The sequence below is a fragment of the Mustela putorius genome, unplaced genomic scaffold (assembly GCF_011764305.1).
Source record: "Mustela putorius furo isolate JIRA1106 unplaced genomic scaffold, ASM1176430v1.1 tig00000788_pilon_pilon_pilon, whole genome shotgun sequence".
Lineage (NCBI taxonomy): Eukaryota > Metazoa > Chordata > Mammalia > Carnivora > Mustelidae > Mustela > Mustela putorius.
Window position 1 is genome coordinate 5754158 of NW_025421481.1, and position 15853 is coordinate 5770010.

General features: G+C 37.5%; 1 long non-coding RNA gene across 1 annotated transcript; it reads right to left on the reverse strand.

Moving 5' to 3' along the window:
- Positions 1-11199: 11199 nt before the first annotated feature.
- On the reverse strand, positions 11200-15621 carry LOC123393288. The gene is made up of 3 exons (XR_006608037.1): positions 14620-15621; positions 14457-14499; positions 11200-11334 (listed from the first exon to the last, which is right to left on the reverse strand). It is a non-coding gene; the product is annotated as an uncharacterized LOC123393288 (long non-coding RNA).
- Positions 15622-15853: the final 232 nt, after the last annotated feature.

The window sequence follows — 15853 nt, forward strand, 5'->3', positions numbered from 1 at the left end:
AGGTACTGTAGGTAATACCTGGTACTGTTCATCTTATGAACAAAAAGATGAGTAACTGAGGACAAGACTGATACCCTAAGCTTGGCGAAGCAGAATGATGTCGAAAGAACCCACATCCTTGAGCCACTAAATTAATCTCAGAGCCAAATCAAAAATTCTAATGTGAAATAATATATCTGCTTTATTGTTTATACTGATCACACTGAGTTGTTTATTTCTCCTGGTAAACAACGTTTCACTTTATATGTTGTTTTATTGCACCTTCAGGGAAGTATGAGGTCAGCATGATACTTGTTTCCTTTTTTTTTTTAAAGATTTTATTTATTTGTTCGACAGAGAGAGAAAGAGATCACAAGTAGGCAGAGAGAGAGAGAGAGAGGGAAGCAGGGTCCCTGCTGAGCAGAGAGCCCGATGTGGGACTCTATCCCAGGGCTCTGAGATCATGACCTGAGCTGAAGGCAGAGGCTTAACCCACTGAGCCATCCAGGTGCCCCATGATACTTGTTTCTTTACATACAACTTGTTTTTCTTGATTGATAGAATTCGTATAAAATATATATATATGTATATATATATATTTTAATTTATTTATATGACAGAGAGATCACAAGCAGGCAGAGAGGCAGAGGGGGGGGGGAAGCAGGTTCCCTGCTGAGCAGAGAGCCCGACATGGGGCTTGATCCCAGGATCCTGAGACCATGACCTGAGCCGAAGGCAGAGCCTAAACCCACCGAGCCACTCAGGTGCCCCCAAAATATTTAAAATTAAAAAGAAAAGCCTCTACATCATGTATATTGGTTTCTATTGGTTTCTATTTTTCTTAGCATTTGGCTTTTTAACTTGGCAGATTCAAATCTAATAAGTTTTCTTCAATTATGTCAACAATTCTTGCTTCTTTTCCTGATAATTCTGCTCATCTTGCTTTAAATTTAAATAGATTATTTTTATTAAGATTTTATTTATTTTTGAGAGACAAAGCGCAATGGGGAAGAGGGGCAGAGGGAGGAGCAGACTCCCCCACTGAGCAAGGAGCCTCATACAGGGTTGGATCCCAGGACCCCAGGTTCATGATTTGAATCGAAGGCACATGCTTAAAAGACTGAAGCAGGCAGACGACCGATCTGCTTTAAATTTATATCCACCAAACACTAGAATATCATGGCTGCCTAGTAATACCTCCATACTCAACAGTTCTGCTCTTCAACTATTTCATGCTTCCTCTCCTCTTTCCACAGAACTGCAAAACTCCTTCTTCCTGCTGAAACCCATGTCTTTGCTTATTATTTCACTGTGAAGATCAAAGTGATCAAAGTAATCAAAAGAGAATTTGTACATTTTGTGTCATATACCCACTCAGATTCCCCTTCAAGAAAGGATGTGTTGCCCAGTTGCCAGGTATGTGCGTGGCTGATAGCTTCCAGCTGTTAATGATTTCAGTGTCCACTTCAGCTTTCAACCTGAGGCCATGTGCTTTTTGAGTGACCCCCAGTGAATGACACAGCAAGGTAGTAGGCAAGGATCCATCCATTTCCATCCAAGGTGGGACTCCTCTCATGAGCGATCTTAACTCTGGAGCTGGACTGGCCCAGATTGTCAGTAGCATCGCAGAAGTCTACAACATAACTGATGGCTTCCCTGACGCTTGTCTTTTCCTTTTATGGGAGTCACCCCCCCCAATAATCACTTTAGGCTCCTCATTCTGTCTCCATGTCTGCTTCCTGGAAAACCTGAACACCCTCTGAACCTGAAAGTCCCTAAATCTATCAGTCTAATGATGTCTGTGCCTATAGATACTACCTTGCGTGAGTGAATCATACCGGCTGCCAACTTTGGCCAAATTCTCAATTTTCACGCCGAATACTATTGCTTCTAAAGCATTCGAGACTTTTTCTTCTGAAATGTTTCTTTTTTCACTTACATCATCACTTTTTTTCTATATTATTATCACTATACAAACGTGTATTTCTTAACCTAAAAAAACAACAACAAAAGACTTCCCCTGGCCATACATTCCGTTGGCCTCTGCTAATTTTTTCTGCTCCTCTCTGTGGAAAGACTATTCAAAGTATCATCTGCCCCTTTTTCATCCTTTCCCATTTTATCTTGAACAAACCCCAATTAGGCTTTGTCTCTTCCATTCCACTGAAGCTATTCTTATACTATCTCTACTTTGCTTCAAGTCTCAGTCCTTATCTGGTCTCTCAGAAGCATTTGACACAGTCTGTCCCTTCTTCCTTTATTTTATTTATCTACTTTTTAGATAGAAGAGGGAGGGAGAATGGAGAAGAAGAGCAAGCGAGAGAATTCCCAGCAGGCTCCAGGCTCCACACCCAATTCAGAGCTCTACTCACGACCCTGAGATTATGACCTGAGCTGAACCCCAGAGTCAGATGCTCAACCAACTGAGCCACCCAGAAGCTCCTCCTCCTTTTCAAACACTTGCTTTATTTAGCTTTCAGGACACACCCTCCTGTGTCTTCATCTTCACCTCATTGGCTGGTGGTCCACAATCTTATTTAATAAGTCTTCCTGGGGACGCCTGGGTGGCTTAGTTGGTTGGACAACTGCCTTTGGCTCAGGTCATGCTCTCAGAGTCCTGGGATGGAGTCCTGCATTGGACTTCCAGCTCCACGGGGAGTCTGCTTCTCCCTCTGACCTTCTCCTCGCTCATGCTCTCTCTCACTGTCTCTTTCTCAAATAAATAAATAAAATCTTAAAAAAAAAATAAGTTTTCCTGATTTTCCTAAGTGTCCCAAGACTCAGTCCTTAGTCTTTTCTGTCCATATTCACTTTCTAGGTGATCTCTTCTGGTCTCATGGATTTAAATGCCACAAATGTATGACTCTTCTAGCCCTGTCTTTCGCCCTGGACTTCAAACTCATATATTCAATTTCTACCTGGCCATGACTCAGTTTATACTTAGTGTTTTACTTAGTGCCTACCGTGTGCAGTGCAGAGAGCATCAATTCTTTTTTTTTTTTTTTAAAGATTTTATTTATTTATTTGTCAGAGAGAGAGCGAGTGAGAGCGAGCACAGGCAGACAGAGTGGAAGGCAGAGTCAGAGGGAGAAGCAGGCTCCCTGCGGAGCAAGGAGCCCGATGTAGGACTCGATCCCAGGATGCTGGGATCATGACCTGAGCCGAAGGCAGCTGCTTAACCAACTGAGCCACCCAGGCATCCCCAGAGAGCATTAATTCTAATAATTTGAAGTAGTTCCATGTCATCGAGATCTCGTTTTTTGTTTTTGTTTTTTGTTTGTTTTCTTTTTGAATATTTTATTTATTTATTTGGAGAAGGAAGGAGCAGAAGGAGAGGGACAAGCTGACTCAGTGCTGAGCACACAGCCCAATTTGGGGCTTTATCCCAGGACCCCGAGACCACAATCCCAGCCAAAACCAAAAGTTGGATCTCCAACCACCCAGGTACCCCAAGATTTTCTGTTTTCTAAGTGCAGAGTTGTACTTTTTTTTTTTTTTTTTAAGATTTTATTTATTTATTTCACAGAGATCACAAGTAGGCAGAGAGGCAGGCAGAGAGAGAGGAGGAAGCAGGCTCCCTGCTGAGCAGAGAGCCTGATGTGGGGCTTGATCCCAGGACCCTGGGATCATGACCTGAGCTGAAGGCAGAGGCTATAACCCACTGAGCCACCCAGGTGCCCTGAATTGTACATATTTTTAAAATAATTTTTTTTTGTTTTTTTTCCCCCTTCATTTCTTTCCTTTCTCTCCATTATGTGATTTTACCAGACAATACTTTAGTATTGCTTTATTTTTAAAAAAGATATTTATTATTCATTTACAATAATTCAGGATCTGTGTGAGCCATTTTTCAGGTGTGCAATTTAAATAATTTAGTTTGGTATAAAACCCATTTTATTTTCTAATGATCGCTTGAAAAGATGTGGGTAAACTATATGCTTCATCTGTTTTATAATTTTTCCAGCTTTCAGTATCATGCTTATCAGCATTTAGTTTCTGGAATGTATTTTTTATGTTTTGAAAATGGAAACATCTGTTCATCTTCAGTGTTCTGGCAACTCCTGTGCTCTTCTCCATTTCTCAAAATTACTGACAATGATTCTATCATTACATTACCTAGTATTGTTTTATACCAATAGATATAATTCATCTGTGGTTAAAGACTTGAACCAGTTTAAAGAAACAATGTATATTCTTACTGCACTTTAATTGTCTCATAGTCATGTTTATTCAACCCTCTTAAATTTGAAAACTTGAAAGTTCTTCTTTTCTTTCTTTTTTTTTTAAGTAGGCTTCATGCCCAGTATGGAGCCCAATGCAGGGCTTAACCTCACGACCTGAGCCGAGATAAGAGTCAGAGGCCTACCCAACTGAACCACCCAGGCCCCCCTGAAAATTATTATTCTTTTTTAAAGATTTTTGTTTACTTATTTGAGAGAAATAGAGAGAGAAGGTATGCACAAGCAGGAGGAGGGGCAGAGGGAGAAGCAGACTCCCTGCTGAGCAGGGACGACCCTGATGTTGGCCTCCATCCATGACTGCAAGATCATGACGTGAGCCAAAGACAGACACTTAACCGACTGAGCCACCCAGGTGCCCCATGGATACGTTTGTTAGAAAGATTAATCATACTTGTTTGGCTATTATGGTATTTAAATTTTGATAAGTTGTATGCTTCAGTGAAAGGTATTGAACATGATTATTTTTCTTTAAATATTATCCTGTTCTGCAGTATTAAAAATGAAAGGATTCATAAGGATAAACATATAGATCAATGGAACAGAGCTGATAATCCAGAAATGAACCTACACTTATGTGGTCAATTGATTTTCAGTAAAAGTGTCAAAGAAATCCAACAGGAAAATAATAGTTTTTTCAAGAAATGTTTTTGGAATAGCTCATACATCCTGCAGAATAAAGCATAGGAGAAAAATCTTTGTGACCTAATCTATAAGACACAAAAAACATGAACCATAAATGAAAAAAAAAAAAAAACCTGATAACTAGGCTTTAAAAAAATTGAAATCTTTTGCTTGTCTACAGATATAATTAAGAACTTTTACAATTGAATAATAAGATAAACAGCTCAATTTTAAGAAATAGGAAAAATATCTGTACAGGTATGTAACACAAAGCTGCCTAACTTCATTAGTAAATAGGGAAATGCAAATTAATACCACAGTGAGATACTACTATATACCCATTAGAACACCTTAAATTAAAAAGACTGAGGGGTGCTTGGGTGGCTCAGTAGCTTGTGTCCAACTCTTGGTCTCAGCTCAGGTCTTGAGCTCAGGGTTGTGAATTCAAGTCCCCAAAGGGGCTCCATACTGGACATGGAGCCTACTTAAAAAAAAAAAGAAAAAAGAAAGAAAAGACTGAAGGGCAGAGGCACCCAACTGTTTCAATTGGTGGAGCATGTCTCTTGATCTCAGGGTTGTGAGTTTGAGCCCTATGTTGGATGTAGAGATTACTTAAAAAAAAGAATGAAATGTCAAGTATTGGGAAGGATGTGTACAACTGGAACTCTCCTACATTGCTGGTGGAAATGCAGAATGGTGCAGTCACTGGAAAAGTTTGTCAGTATCATAATAATTGAAACATACACCTACTATATGACCCAGTAACTCCATTCTTAGATACTTACCTAAGAGAAATGAAAATATATGTCCACACAAAGGTTTGTACATGAATGTTCATAGGAGCATTATTCATAATAACTAAACAATAGAAACAACTCAACTATTCATCAACTGGTTAATGTATAAGAACATAAGGCATATGTATTTGATAGAATATAACTTACCTAAGAAAATAGTACAACTATTGGTCTATAGAACAATGTGGAAGAATCTCAAAAACGTAAGGGTAAGTAAAAGAAACCAGACACAAAAGATATATGAAATACAAATACAAAATTCTGGAAAATGCAGAAATATAACAGCACAAAGACAGTCAGTGTTTGCCTTGTGGCTTGGGATGATGGAGTTTGACTGCAAAGGGACATAGGAGAATTTGGGAGGTGATTAAACTGTTCTAAAAACTTGATTCCAGTGGCGGTTTCACATCTTGATATATTTACCAAAACTCATTCAGCCTAACACTTATAATGGGTGAATTTTATGTTCTATAAATATGTTTCAATAATGATATGAAGGGTATATGCATTAAGTCTCAAGGTGGTTTCTTTAAAAAAAAAAGAAAGAAAAAAAGAAAAGAAAAGATTGCTATTTAGCAAATAGCTAAATTGTTGCTGAGTTGCTAATATGCTTCAGTTTAAAATGCCTAAAGGGCGCAATTGGTTGAGTCTCTGACTCTTGTTCTCAGCTCAGGTCTTGATCTCAGGGTCATGGGTTTGAGCCCTACTTTAAAAAAATGCCTAATAATTCATTTCCTATAAAACATAATTGTCTTTGTTTGGTACAGTTATAATATTTAAAACTATACAATAATATTATAAATTTGAGAGCTATCATGATTTGAGTAATAGACTAGGAATTGTGGGATTATTAATTTAAAGGAATAGTAAACATAATAAAAAATAATAAATAAATAAATAAATAAATAATAAAGTTTCCAGTAAAACTCCATTTATTTGAAGTTTAATTGCCTCTTAATCTCATACATCTGTAACAAATTCAAGAATGTGTAAGTAATCAGGGCGCCTGGGTGGCTCAGTGGGTTAAGGCCTCTGCCTTCAGCTCAGGTCATGATCCCAGGGTCCTGGGATTGAGTCCCACATCAGGCTCCCTGCTCAGTCGGGGGCTTGCTTCTCCCTTTGCCTCTGCCTCTCTCTCTCATGAATAAATAAAATCTTTAAAAACAAAACAACAAAAAAAACCCTTGTTTCTGTCTCTCTGCCTGCCTCTCTGCCTATTTATGATCTCTGTCAAATAAATAAATAAAATCTTAAAAAAAAAAAAAAGAATGTGTAAGTAATCAAAAATATGTGGGATGCCTGGGTGGCTCAGTTGGTTAAGCAGCTGCCTTCGGCTCAGGTCATGATCCCAGCGTCCTGGGATTGAGTCCCACATCGGGCTCTTTGCTCAGCAGGAAGCCTGCTTCTCCCTCTGCCTCTGCCTGCCATTCTGTCTGCCTGTGCTCACTCTCTCTCCCTCTGATAAGTAAATAAAATCTTTAAAAAAAAAAAAAAAGTTCTGGACCTAAACTAAAAAAAAAAAAAAAATGTTTGCTCAGCTAATTTTGAGATCACAATGTCTATACCTTAAAATTATAGCCATATTTTTGAGTTACGTGTTGCTCAAATTACTGTGAAAAACAGCACATTATTTGCCAAAACAAATATAATATACAGGGAATATAAATTTATAAATGAATAAATCTATATTTAGCTATTTATTTTCCATCAAATTTGCTACCTCTATCATCATCTGTCATTAGAAGGATAATATATTTTTTATTTACTTCTGATTCTGAACCAAATCTTCTAATCATATGACTTTAGGAGCAGTCCAAAAGGATGGCATTTCTGTTAACAAAGAAATGAACATATTGCCAACCATCGATAATGCATTTCACAAATGGTTTTCTGCAAAAATATTTTATCACAGTAACAGTCATTTAAGAAGAAATGTAACAATCATTTAAGATTTAAAATAAAAATAAAAATTTCCAAGGCTGAATATTTAAAAAACCCTTTCTACTTTTTAGATAAATATAACAGAGTTTAAGGGGCACCTGGGTGTCTCAGTCCTTGGGCATCTGCCCTTAGCTCAGTCATGATCCCAGGGTCCTGTGTTTGAGCCCTGCATCTGGCTCCCTGCTTGGCAAGGGGGCCTGGTTCTTCCTTCCCTGCTCCCTGGGCTGTGTTCCCTCTCTTGCTGTGTCTCTCTCTGTCAAATAAATAAAATCTTTATATATATATATATGTGTGTGTATATATATATATCCAAATTAATATATAATATATATGCAAATAAATCTGTTATACATATATATTTCTATATAACAGATATGTATAACAGATTAATTTGCAGTTTTAAATATTATCTTCAAAATGCTATTTATTTATGAGTATTGTCTTGAAAGAAGTCATTTGCCTCTTAGATCAAAATATAAAGCAAGCTTAAAGAATTAGGGAAGATGCAAGATTTTATCCATACAATAATATCTCTACTAGATATTTGTTAGACAATTTATTTAAGGGTATACAGAGAAGAATAACTTTGCATTGCTTTCAGTTATCTGCAATTTATAGAGTTCTGAAAGAGCTCAAAGGCAAAGAAAGACACAGAATCTCCCTATAATCAGAATCATATAACCTAGATGGGTATGCTCTAAATGCTGCCTAGTTCTCCATGAAAGCACTTTTTTTTGTTCTTTTCTCCTCTACCATTTTAGGAAGGGGCTCTTTACTCAGATGAGCAAAATATTTTGTTCAGCTAAATTTATTATAATGAAGTCGCTGAAGGAAACATTGACATTATTTATTGGTTCATAGAATTATCCTCCTGGGAAAGAATTCTGAGAGGAAAAATTTAAGTCATGTTGACCCAGATGATCTCAGTTCTCAGTACTAATAGTTAAGCTATACGGGGTAGATGGTCTCCATTTTCTTATATTTCCCTTCCTGCAACTTTTCTATCTCCCTAACCCGGGAATATTTTTCTGTACCAAGAAGGAACGGAAGTGAGGAAAGACGGAAGTGAGGAAAGACGGAAGTGAGGAAAGACGGAAGTGAGGAAAGCTGTCATCCTCCATTTCCCTTCTCTCTGTGTCTGAAATGCCTCATCTGTCTCCTAAGGGCCTAGTATTTTGGAAGGCAAAAACTAAAGAAACAAACTTACAAGTTATTTACCAGGTGCTTCCTCTGAAAAATGGGATACATGAATTTTTTGTTTTATCTTGTTTTTTTGTTTGTTTTTGTTGGGAATGAGGTTACTGATGGTGAGGACAAAGGGAAGGGAAATGGGAGAGGGTTTTTTTTTTTTTTTAAGTTTTATCTTGCTACATTCTTACATATATAAGCGAATTGATGTATATTTAGAGAAAGCTATCCAATAGGATGAGTTTTAAATGTTTTACCTGAAGATGTTTTTAGTGTGCTAGTCTATTTATAGTGTTTTAAGAAAAGTAGTTCAACAAGTCCCGACCTACTCCAGCAATCTGAATGTCTCAGTATTTTCTTTCCTCATTCCCGAGATTCATTGGAATTTTCTTTCTTCTGCCTCCGTAATTACGGATACTAGAAAATAATCCCAACACCCCCACCCATTTTTCTAATCTCTAATGTTTGCAATGTCTTTCTTATCATGCTGGGCTGTAATGATCTACTTCGCATTTCTTCACCTAAAACAACATATGCCAAACAGGAAACAAGCAAAATGCTTCAGATTGCAGATTCTGTAAGTGATTTAATTCTTTATCCTCTTTCATTAAAATTCTTAAATCAAATTTATTTGAATCAAGTGATATCTGTATTTTTCTATTAGTAAATGTGATGCTTCATAGCTACTGAAAGTCATCAAGAAACAGGGCTAATGTTTTTTAAGAAAAGTAATCCAGTTACTGGGGTATCGGGGAGATCCTTATCTCTTCTCTTTACTGTCTACAGTAGTCCCCTGCAAAAGTACTAAAAGGTTCACCTATTTTATATATTAATTTAGTACTTATTGATGTATTAATGGAATTATTAATACTACCAGAGGATTTTTCTGAATTTAAAGCTTTACTCTAACATGCATGCATACATACATACATATACGTTTATACACAGTTTGGATTTCTGAGTCAAGCAATCAAACTTAAAAGTTTGATTCTTGCTTAAAAATTAAACCTTGAATAAATTTAATTCCAATTACTGAGTGTTTAAAATACTCATTATTCCCAAAAAGAAAATTTTTTTTATCTTGATGGACAATATGATCACATGGATACTAAAGGGAAGTAACTTCTCCTTGATCACTGCTGAACCTCAAAGGCAGCAAAGGCATGAACTCAAGCGTTTGAATTACTTTGTTACAAGATTGTACTTGTGTATCTCTATAGAAAATACAGATTTCTTATTTAATGTTTACCTTCAACACCAAATGTTTCTATATAACATTACATTAGATAACATTAGATATAATGGGTATTTCAAAAATTACTTGTGTAGATTTAAGTAGCATTTATTGAACATCTACTAAGAAACAAATGCCTTCACTTCTTTGGTCTCATTCAGTCTAATCCTCAAAACATGAGCCAATCCTATTATGAACTGAATCATGTGCTCCCCAAATTCATTATTGAAGTGCTAACCATTAGATCCCTGAAAATGTGGGTGCATTTGGAGAGAGCATCCTTAAAGATGTAGTTAAGTAAAAATGAAGTTATCAGAATGAGCTCTAACTCAATATGACTGGTGTGTTTGTAAGAAGAGGAGATTAGAACACATGCACATAGAGGGAAGACCTTGTGAAGGCATAGGGAGAAGATGGCCAGCTGTATTATGCAAGGAAAGAGGCCTCAAAAGAAACTAACTAATCCTGCTGACACCTGGATCTCAGACTTCTAGCTCTAGAACAGTGAGGAAATAAATTTCTGTTGTTTAAACTGCCCAGTCTGTGGTACTTTGTTATGGGAACTCTAGCAAACTAAGGCACTTGTAGAGGTATAAACATTTCTCCATAGACAGTCATGGTCTCGAAGTTTCTAAGCTAAGAAGAGGTCACACCAGGATTGAAACCCAGGTCTTGTAATCACAATTCTGGTGCTTTCTCTAATACAAAACCATAATTTGTGTTTTAATGGAAAGAGTGCTTTGGAAAGCATTTAGGTACCAATGTAGAAGAAGACACATACATTAGTCAGATAATATTAGCTACTGAGTCCAGGAAAACCTCACAATTACTCCCCTTCTGTTCTTGGCTGCAAATCCAGCCCAGCTTGATCCCCCAATTGGCAGGCGTGGACCTCAGCTGGGTAACAAGATGATGCTGGCCCATGAATATGGCAGGTGGGAGGACTTTGGATTGTGGCAAATAAATAGAGAATTAGTTGCACATGTTTCTTTGTTAGTATAAGAATTAAAAAACATATGCATGTTGGATAATTATAGTTAGAATTAATAACTCATTTTTTCATATTCAGCTTAGTCTTGTTTTCAAGTTGTTTCATGCAGTTTATACCCATTCCTGTTCATTGATCCATAAAGTATACATAGACATTTTAAAAAGTACAAGCCACAGTTTACTTCTTTTGGTCTTCTTCATATGAAGAAAGAGGAAAGCTTCTTTTAAGTGGGCAAATATTCATTTAAAAAGGAGTTAGAGAGATGCCTGGTAGCTCTGTCAGTGGAGCATACAACTCTTGATTTCAAGGTCATGAGTTCAAGATCCATGTTGGGTGTGGAGCCTACTTAAAATAAAGCAAAAGAAAAAAAAAAGAACCATTAAAAAGTAAATGAAATTAGAGACCATATACAAGTGAAAAAGCAAATTTATTTAATTTTTGAAAAAGTATTTGGATAATATATGTAATTTTGAAATTGAGAACATTCAATAACAACAACAGACTTAAATTTCATAAGCAGTGCAAACATGATTAGGAGATGTGAGTGAATAAAGCAAGGAAGAAGTGGAGGTAAAGAAAGAGATGGCAGGAGGTAACACAGAGATTTAGTTCAGAAATATAATTCCCAGCTGCCCTTTAGACAAAGGCAAAGCGTAGTGAATCTCACATAGCTCTCTGCATGGAACATTCTTTCTCCCCCTCCTGTTCCCAGGTGCCACTCATCTCTCAGGTTCCAGTTTGACTATCTCCTTTGGAGACTAATTAGACTTAATTAGATGTTCCCGTAATTCACACTATAACATTTATGGCATCTTCTTTATAAAAGTTGTCACATTTGTTAGTACTTGTCCCATGTCTCTTTTCTGGAATAGAATGTAAGCTCTGCTATGGCTGTGACCATATTTGCCTCGTTCACTGCTGAATCACCAGTATCTAGCAGATTTCCCGACGCATAGAAGGCACTCAGTAGGTGGTGAGTGAATGAAAAGATGAGAAATTCATAGGTTCTTTGTATTCTCAAGGCCAAAGCAGGTTTGTTTCTCAAAGTACTTTTTGAAGGTAAAACTAAGCTCCATAACATTCCCTATGCCTGCTTTCATGTGATAATAAATCATTATAAAAAGAAATAGAGAAAGGTATATTTTTCCTTAATTCCTGGCATTATGACTTTTTTGTTTTTTTAAAGATTTTATTTATTTAACAGGGAGAAACACAGTGAGAGAGGGAACGCAGCAGGCAGAATGGGAGAGGGAAAAGCAGCAGGAGTCCGATGCAGGGCTCGACCCCAGGACCCTGGGATCATGACTGGAGTGGAGGGCAGGCGCTTAACTGACTGTGCCACCCAGGCGCCCCTCACTTTTTTTTTTTTTTTAAAGATTTATTTATTTATTCGAGAAAGAGAGTGAGAGAGAGTGCATGCCTGCAAGCTGGAGGAGGGGCAGAGGGAGAGGAAAAGAGAGAACCTTAAGTAGACTTTCCACTGAGTGGGCAGCCCAATACAGGGCTTGATCTCAAGACCCTGAGATCATTACCTGAGGTGAAACCAAGGGCTGGATGCTTAACTGACTAAGCCACTCAGGAGCCCTGGCATTATCACTTTCAGCTGAAACTCCATGAAGGCAGGGACTATGTTTTTACTCCCCACTCTGTTACCTAGAGCAGTATCTGACATATAGCAAGTTCAATAATACAGACACATACATACCTCTTATAACAAAAACATACTGGAGAAAATACTGCTAAATTTCAATAAAAATCAAGATGGAAATATTAAGAGTAATGACCAGGATGCAAAAAGATCACAAATATGTCAAACTTTAATTTGACTTAGTTTTCTAGGAGCTAAAGTGCAAAGTGAAACAGTGAATTTCTTAGTTATTACTACCAGAAAAAATAATTTAGAGGTAGCAGAACTTCCCTAGTACAGTTCGAGTTTTTTATAGATGTGGGGCTTAACAGAGTTTAGAATTCCCTAAAGCAGGGGACAGGGTTTCCAAGAACATTTGTACATATCATATGAGAGCGAGATGTCATACGGCTGCTGACAAAAGCCAAGGACATGGCATTACAATGCAATTCAGTGAAAGCTACTCTTTGGGTCAAGGGGCAGAATTGGTCAAACGCATAGCTACTGGTTGCCCAAGGTTAGAATACCTAAGGCAATGTTCCTAAAGTTCCCTCCCCGCAGATGCTACAAGAAGGGGAAAAAAGTCTGCATTTTTTAAGATGCCATTTTAGATGCATATACCTCAAGAACTTGTGAGGATTAAATGAGAAAAATTCATGAAAAATATCTGGTACAGGTAAAACTTTAAAGAAGTTTTAGCCATTATTTCCCATAGAATGATTACCTAAAGGTGGTTTCTCTGACCAAAACCCTCAATATCACTGTATCTTAGTGGACTACCAGTGTCCACTTTACCACTGACTACAGGATCATTAATGTCTCAAATCTAATCAGATCAATCAATTCTGAATAAACCAATGTGGGGAATCCACTCATAAGACTCTAGTCTCCTAGGGTGCCTGGAGACTCAGTGGGTTAAAGCATCTGTCTTTGGCTCGGGTCATGATCCCAGCGTCCTGTGATTGAGCCCCGCATTGGGCTCTCTGCTCGGCGGGAAGCCTGCTTCCCCCTCTATCTCTCTGCTTGCCTCTCTGCCTACTTGTGATCTCTTGTCAAATAAATAAATAAAATCTTAAAAAAAAAAAAAAAGTCTCTAGTCTCCTGATCATGTCCAATACTAATTTCTGTATCAATTAGGGTTTCATTAGAAAAGTACAACTATTATTAGTGATATAGAATAACAGGATTTTGTTTTAAAGATTTTATTTATTTATTTGATGGACAGAGATATCACAAGTAGGCAGAGAGGCAGGCAGAGAGAGAGGAGAAAGTGGGCTCCCTGCTGAGCAGGGAGCCTGATTCGGGGCTCTATCCCAGGACCCTGGGATCATGACCTGAGCCGAAGACAGAGGCTTTAACCCACTGAGCCACTCAGGTGCCCCAAATAACAGGATTTTTAAAATAGAAATTTACCTTATATGATTTGGGGAGCTGATAAGTTTAGTTAAGGCTGTAGGCCAAAGTTATTGTAAGTCAGTAGGACCAGCAGTTGGGTAAGTGGGAAGTGACAGAGAGAATAAGGACACACTGGAATCCACAAGGACAAATGGAACTCATGAAGACAAACAGGAATTTGCATCTGTTTCTCACTTTCTCTAATGTCAATGATGTGGGTGGCTTACAGCAGGATCTGACACCCTACACCATGGAACTACACATGCACCTGGCCCCAGCACTCACGGAATTTGAAAGTAAGAGATATTGAAAAAGATACTGAAGGAAGAGGCTTAGCATCTGCTTTATAACAATAAGTTGAGACAGCAGATCAATGGCAAACTGTGTGAGATTCAATAGTGCATGGCTACGCTGCACCATCCTTCGGAGTACACTAGTTTACCTTAGTCTTCCAAATATTATGCCAGTGTCTTTTGTGGCCGCTCCTAAAATGGGACCATGAAGAGATCAGAACTTTAGGAAACTTAGCTCCAGCTTTGTAATGTGACAGTATAAAAATACCACACCTATAATTGTACTTTAATTTATGAAGATATTTAAAATACTTTGGATATAGCTCTTGGCCTTAGCGCCATCTTCTTGGAAACCTCCGCTTCGTGAGAGCCAAGTGGAGGAAGAAGCGAATGTGCAGGCTGAAGCCTAAAAGAAGAAAGAGGAGGCAGAGGTCCAAGTAAACTGCTAGCTTGTGCACCCATGGAAGCCACAGAAGCAGAAATAAAAAAACCCAGAGGCCAGGGATGCTGGTATAAATTGTTGGACTGCATGCATCCCTACTTTCTAGAGCTTGATTCAAAGGATCTAGAACATCCATTGCCATCTGATGACAATGATCATATTTGAGGGACCCACCTTGCTTTTACCAAAATAGTCCCTTTTGGTCCACTGCCCAAGAACCATGGCTTTCAGGACTAATCCTGTTTTCATTTGTGGCTAAATGTAACATGTGTACAATAAATCATCTCTACTGCTCTCTTAGCTGAAGAAAAAAAGTTCTCTAGATATAAAAATTTATTTTCTAATATTTAGATTTCTGTTGATCAGCTTTTTTGTTGCATTACTTCTATAAACATTTTGTCCTAGACAGTTTAAGAAAATTTTTTGAAGCTCTTTGTTGAAGAATGAATTGGGGTTTTCTCCTATAAAAAGTAGTATAAAACTTGTCTGTGTTGAAACACACTTGCCATATGCTGGCCCATTCACCCAAATGAGCCAATTCCTTTGAATATTTTTGCGATGTTTTTCAATTATTTGTTCTGCATCCAATTTTACTCCTAACCAAATGGAAGGCATTATTTCTGTATAAGGTTTATAAATCAATGGAAGGATTTGAGATGATAGCAATATCAACTCAATCATGTTATATACAGTATTCTTTTTAATTAAAATCCCCAAAATTGTCTCACAAATTGCCTCCCTTAATGTTAGAATTATTCAGAATTAATTGACAAGAAGTTTCATATTTAATTTTTTTAAATCCAAAACATTTTTAGTACATTATCAATATATTTTTTATTTAAGTTCACTAAACCAACATATAGTACATCATTAGTTTCAGATATAGTGTTCAGTAATTCATCAGTAGCATATAATACCCAGTGCTCATCATATCACATGCCCTCCTTAAGGCTCATAACCCATTTAACCTATCACTCCATCCACCTTCCCTTCAGCAACCCTCAGTTCATTTCCCAGAGTCAAGAGTCTCTCATGGTTTATCTCCTTCCATGATTTCTTCTCATTCAGTTTTCTCTCCCTTCCCTTATGATCCTCTGCACTGTT